General features: G+C 43.8%; 1 long non-coding RNA gene across 1 annotated transcript; it reads right to left on the bottom strand.

Moving 5' to 3' along the window:
* Positions 1-295: 295 nt before the first annotated feature.
* Positions 296-1,693, bottom strand: LOC147818259 (uncharacterized). The gene is made up of 4 exons (XR_015438145.1): positions 1,498-1,693; positions 1,172-1,413; positions 510-1,063; positions 296-388 (listed from the first exon to the last, which is right to left on the bottom strand). It is a non-coding gene; the product is annotated as an uncharacterized LOC147818259 (long non-coding RNA).
* Positions 1,694-6,784: the final 5,091 nt, after the last annotated feature.

Below are 6,784 nucleotides of genomic sequence, written 5' to 3'. Positions count from 1 at the left end.
CAAACTATCCAAGTGAATGAGGATAAATAACAAGTTATGACATTAACTTTGTTCAAAACTTTTTTGTCATAGTTGAGAGGGGCAGAATAATGGTCCAACCAACAATTTTGAGCTGCTAAGAACATGTGTGACAGGTGTAGCATTTTACACAAACAAATGGCAGCACACAGCCTTGCAAGGGGATACATCCAACTACTGAGAGATGGTTTGATTACAGTGAACATTTGTCTGCATAAACACATAAACCTGCAAACACTAAATACATTGCTACACATATAACGTAGTATATGTAATAAACTCAAAAGGTGAAGTTGATGAGGAGATGCTGCCTGTCCTTTATCACACCACATGGATCCCCTCTCCACCATCCTCATCCATTGATCATGTTCTGAAAATAACAAACACAAAGCAAAATGTAAGCACAAATATTAAATTGCACACAGTTTAATTCTTGTTCTCGGTTGAAATACATTTTCTTATAATTTAATTAGGTTTTTAAAAATGCTTACCTATGTCTTTTCTGACCAGATATCTGACACCTTTTTTCCATGGCAAGTGTATCAATGTCTGGTTTTAGGTCTTGTGCAGAGGCAATCCGTAGAACAGCATGGAGGTTGTCATCAGTGATGTGTGATCTGTGCTTGGTCTTGTTTAGATTCATGATTGAAAACATCTGCTCGCACAGATAGGTGCTTCCATCTTGGTGTTGAAGAGTTTTTAAGAGCTTTTCAAGGCCATGGTGAACGCAATTTAAGAATATAATTGAAAAGAAAAAAGAACTGTGCAGTAAAATAATGATTCAGTTACCGTCTTTGTCATCTTTGAATATATGTACTTTTTCAGCAGTAGCCACTGTCCACGACCTCCTCAGCACCAACAGCACTGGATGAGGGGCCATGCTGTTCATCGTCTGGAGGAGGAGGAGGAGGAGGAGGAGGAGGAGGAGGCAGACCCCTGCTGGAGGGCCCAGGCTGCTCCTCCGGGACTTTGAAGTTAAAGGGCTGTCCTTGTCCCACCTGGACCAAGGACAGGACTTTTGCTGAAGGGAGAGTCTGGCCAGCACCTGGAACACAAACAAACACAGACTGTTTTAGGATTTTCAGCTTTCATTAAAAGATAAATCACAGAACAGATTACAGCACACCAACACAACTTTATGACAAACTCTTACCACTGAGTCCTCAATTCAATTCAAAGAGCCGGATGTTGGTCTGAGCCATCAACCTCGGGTCGGCCAGCACTGCCTTTCTGATGGCCACATAATCCTTGAGAACGAATGACCACCGAGTCCTCACGGTCCCTCTGGACCACTTGGCCACCGGGTGAAGACAGCAGAGCCGGTTGCAAACGGCCTCCACCAGGCGGCTAACACTGGCCTAGTTTGCAGGGCCCGAGTTTAGTCCAAGAAGACAGCTGAAAGATAATCAGAGAGCAGTGTGTGTTAATATAGATCTGATATGCATTAGAGGAAACAGTGATATCTGAAGTGAATCTCACCTCTGGAGACTCTCCTTCCCAGGACAGGAGGTGTTCTTCCCCGTTGCTGCCTTGAACTGTCACCTGGGCTGCCTCTCCTGGTATCTGGGAGGGAAGACAACTCGCTATTCCTCCTGCTTTGTCTGGCAGGTGTTGCCAGGAGCTTGGAAGTACTTGGCACTGGCTTGAGGAAAAAGGTTTTGGATCAAAAATGAATTTTATGTTTGCATGAAAGAGACACACGCATGTACCTGGGATGAACTGGTTAAGGTGGAAGTCGGAAGGCTGACCCCGCCCTTTGTCAGTCTACCAGTCTCTAGGTACAGCTGCACACCTGGTGGGCCCTGAATGCAGCTGAGGTGGCTTCTCTGTGTCTCCATATGTCCTGGATGCAGAGAGAATCCAGCAAAGAGACGTCCAGGGTGACGTGGAGATCCTGGATGAGGAGGACCGTCTCCTCTGCCCCATGTGTCCTCCTCCAACAGCGGAGCCTCCGCTCCTCCCAGGAGATCCTCTGGATCACCTTGGCACCAGTCAGGCCGAGCATCCCGCGCTTCCCCTCTAGCTGGGAATGCTATGCCTCAATGTGACAAGATGTGGCGTTATCAATCCAACACACCAACATCGGTAACCCAGGCAACTGTTTCAGAAGCAGCACCAGCGAGCTTCTTTGTCACCTGGAGGGAGAGAGGGAGAGAGAGAGAGAGAGAGAGAGAGAGAAAGGTTTCAAATGTTAATGTTAATATTTGTGTGTGATTTTAGTACAGACACAGCAGTGGTGTGAAAGCAGCTGTAAGAACATAAACTCTGCCTGAATTACACTTCATCCTAGAGAAACTCCCTGGTGGGAAGCACCTGTTGGGAAAGAATACTAGAGATGGCTGTTGGACAGATCAATCAGTTACACATACAGTGCATTTAGAAAGTTCTCACTTTTTTACATTTTATTATCATCATTCATCAGTGAACAATGCCAACAAGCTAGTTGCTAATGCTAGAGCTAATGAAATGGGGGGGGGGTTATGTTTTGCTCTAGGCGATGTTGTCTGCATATCTTTCAAGATATCATGGTCTATGTGTGTGACTTTTACTGTGTTTACAGCAAACGCATCTACATGGGTTCGCACTGCTTTTTTAGCTTCCTCATCTGCTTTTTGGTGCTTGTAAAATAGCTGTTTTTCTCTCTTCATCTAAGTGTCGCCCCTCTGCTGATAGACAATAACCTAAATATTTTACTGTCTCTTTACAAAGCTGTAGTTTCTTTTTACTTACTTTATGTCCTTGTTCAGCTAGAAACTTTAGCAAAGCTAATGAGTCCTCTTGACTTGTGGGTGAGGCCAAAAGAATATCAACAACATATAACAAAATCTGGCTTCCTTTTGGAGGTTGAAATTTGGCTAAATTTGCAGACATAATCTGAGAGAATATTGTTGGACTTTCACAATATCCCTGGGGAATGTGGGTATAAGTGTATCTTTTCATTTTGTAGGTAAATGCAAACCAAAACTGTCTTTATGAACTGGAATAGAGAAAAATGCATTACTGATGTCACTGAAATATTTATTTTCTGGTTTCAACTCATTTAATAGTGTATGTGGATCTGGCACTGTTGGTGCCCCTAGGTACCACAGCTTTATTCACTGCCTGTAGATCTTGTACCATCCTCCATCCAGCAGAGGGTGCTGATTTCTTAACAGGGAATAGTGGTGTGTTACATGGAGAGTCAGGACATTCAATTATGACTCCTGCCTTGATTAGGTCATTAATGATAGCTTCTATCCCTGCTTCAGCTTCAGGTTTTAATGGATATTGCCTTTGATGCGGTCTAAATGATGATTTTGATGTTATGGAGACTGGTGCTACCCCTTTAATTAATCCCACATCTGCTGTCCCTTGTGACCATAATTTGGATGGAACTTCTTTTAACAGCTGTTCTTCTTCTTCTAATAACACATATATTTCTCATGTTCTTGATTTTGATTCATTTAAATGTGTGTTAGGTCTGGCATTGGTCACCCAGTTCAGTTTTTGGCTGTATGCTCTCAGACTGGGGGAGTATGGGATATTTTTACTTACATCTTCCAAATCTGAGGTTTCTTCACACTCTGTTACAAATGTCCCCACATCTTGCCAACGTGTTCTTTTTGGCTTCGATACAGACAAATGTGGGGCTGAGAGGGATCTATACAGTTTTCTCATTTGTGGAGTTAGATTACATGCTACTCCGCAAAATCCTGTTTCGTCCCAATAAAGGTTTGTCAGGGTCAGTTTTGTTTGAGACATTTTGTAAAACTGTTTCTCAGTCAGGATTGGGTCCTGTGGTGGGTTTATAATACATGGTGCAATGTAACTCAGCTGGTTTTACAAAGTCTGCTGTTGGAGGAGCACATGATTTTCCTTTTTCTGTTAGAGGAGATGTAACTGAGTTTGGGCCTGTACCTGCTAGATCTAGGCTATACCAGTACTGTGGTGGTTTTTCACTATGTAAAACTAATGTCTCTGCATGTTTAACCGTGCGCTGTGCAACTAACCCACCATCACAGGGTACTACTGCTATGTCTAATTCTGCCAGTAAATCTCTTCCCAATAGGTTCACTGGACAGATGTGAGACAGGACTAATTTAATCTGTGTTTGCTTATTTGTTTCCTGGTCTGTCACCGGTGTTGTTTGTGATAAAACTTCTTTATGAACTTTTCCATTTGCTGATTTTACATAGATGACATCGGAGGATCTCATTATGTCTGGTACATTGTCAGGATGTACTACAGATCGTGAAGCTCCGGTGTCACAAAGGAAAGTTACTTCACTTTCTCCAATTATTAGAGTAACTTCTGGTTTTATTTCCTGATTTAACATTAAATCAATATGTTGTAAGTTCAGTATTTCACTGTCTTCTCCTGCACTCTCTGTTTCTGTGTGTGTTGCAAGTTTTGTCTGACCTTCCTCTAGTCATGCTGTCCAGTCGTCTCTTTAGGATAGTTATGTTTATCTAATCATAAAGTATCACAGTCTTTCCAACAGAGATCTGCTGGTCAACTAGATTTTCAGTGATGCCAGGGACACCTTCCTGTTGCAGCTGCTCCCACTTGGCTTGCCGCAGCAAGGCAACATCTCCTCTGTCCCACTCATAAATACAGCTGGACAGTTTGGCCATAAAGACAGGGTACAGAGGATGTGCATCCTTTGTACATCCAGATGCCAGTCGCCGTATGAAGTGGTAGATGTCAAGCTTGACAACCAGGTCTGGCCACCCACCAAATCTTTCTTTCAATTTGGTCTGTCCTCTGCCCTCCCGACAACAGTCACAGTCTACATAAAGTAGCCGAGGAGGAGCCACACCAGCATTGCTGTATCTGCGGACGAGGTCAGTTGCCATGATGTCCAAAGCAGGACCCTCCTAAGCAGTCAGGACACTAATAAGGATTTGGCCTTTCTCGTTGCTCACAGATGTAAGCCACAAGGCCGTCCCCTCGGCAATGCCTGATAGCTTCTTGGTGATCTGCAATGGCACAGAAAAGACAGTGAATGATTAAACAATTTATTTAATTTATATGTGAGCGCTCGTATAATAGTACTATGTTTCATTTCTAAATTTCATATTTTACATGCATATATTGCTAATGCTGTATTTTAGACTACTTTTGTTTATAATGTAGTAATTTACGGCGTTAATGGTTAAAAATATTTACCTTCTTTGTAGAGTCCATTTTTAGGATACTGCCGAAGGTGGACGTTATGCCGGCTTTGATGTGGTCCAGCCCGCTGAGAATGTCTCGTCCATAAACAGCCAGCATCCACCTGTGTCTAGGAATATCTACTGGCTCAGGTGGTTCATGGAACTTGACAGGGAGCAGGCTCGGCCGGGCAGCAAAGTCCGAGCGTGACCCTAGGTATCGGCAGAGGCACTTAAGCCACTCCTCCCTGTGGTTTTCCCTCAGTTGTCTGACCAAGCGAGTGGGACTGTTACCGAGGGCCCTCTCCCTCAGAAAGCCAATCACCCGCGTATCACAAGCGCATCTGTATTAAGCAAAGGGAAAGAGAGAAAGAAGGGGACAAATATTAAAACCAGCTCATCTGTAGTGTGTTCAATGACAAACATCTGTGACCTAGGCTAAATTATCTCAGTATACTCACTTTCGAGTCAGGATCAGTCTGAACTCCGGCCTGTGCGCCAAATCCAGCTGGTCCAAGACAGTCTTGCTGCTGGAAAGGTACGTTGTTTTGCAACCAACTGCACTGCACCAGAGAGTCTCTGTTATCATCAGGTAATACCTGTCGACATCCAGAACGTGGCGGGCTATCTTGTGGGCTCCGTAGCTTGCGAGCTGTTTTCCACCCACAGGACAGGTCAGCCTGACCTTCCATAGGTGGTATGGCATCCACAAGAGAAGGCGGTGTGCGATAAAGCGCTCTGGATTGGGGGCCTGGTGATAAATGAGGGCTGGCTCTGGTGGATCATACCACAGTTTTAGGTCAGTGCGCAGCCGCTGGTGCTTCCAGAGAGCTGCTGAGATCCATTTCTGATCTTGAGCTGGTATGGTCTTGATCAGCTTTGTGGGCAGCCAGCAAGGCTCTGACCCAGGAGCAGTCTCCACATCTTCAGCCAGTGAATATGCTCTAACATTATACTGATGTTATACTGTACTGTTAGCAGAACGTTATGATTATATATTGTGGTTGGGAAGAAAAAACAAATATGCCAACTCATCTTAATTCTGAGCTTTAAAACCGGCGCACAAAAAGGAGTACCGCTACTCGACGCCTCATTTACAACATTTTTAGCAGGGAAACAGTCAATGTCCAGTCTTTACACTAAGCAATCGTGAATGCAATTTAAGAATATAATTAAAACAAAAGAAAAAAAGAACTGTGTAGTAAATTAACAATGATTCAGTTACCGCCTTTGTCATCTTTAAATATATATATTAGGGCTGGGACGATTATCCGACGTAATCGACGTTGTCGATTATAAAAATTATTCGACGTGGAATTTTAGTGTCGACGCGTTGTGTAAAACCACACAGGGTAAATGTTCATAGAACAAAACCGGAACTTTCTAATGGGACCGTTTATATCCATCGTCTTTGGTTTACCCGGATACAAGCGCAGCGCAAGGGCTGGGACAATGACGTAATTGAAGTCATTGACTACGTGAATGATTTGCGTCTGTGTAATCTATTTGAACAACATGGCGGCGTCTACCGGCAGTACGAATGAGCGTGTAGAGCAACACGCGGCAAAAAAGGCTCGCACACGGTCCTCCAAAGTTTGGGAATACTTTAATCTTGACACCAACAGTGCGGTAGT

Source organism: Seriola lalandi, unplaced genomic scaffold, assembly GCF_002814215.2.
Source record: "Seriola lalandi dorsalis isolate HSWRI2012SDOR001 ecotype SW California unplaced genomic scaffold, Sedor1 jcf7180002054664, whole genome shotgun sequence".
NCBI classification, from domain to species: Eukaryota; Metazoa; Chordata; class Actinopteri; order Carangiformes; family Carangidae; genus Seriola; species Seriola lalandi.
The sequence above is the reverse complement of the archived record's forward strand: the minus strand, read 5'-3'. Positions and strand labels throughout refer to the sequence as shown.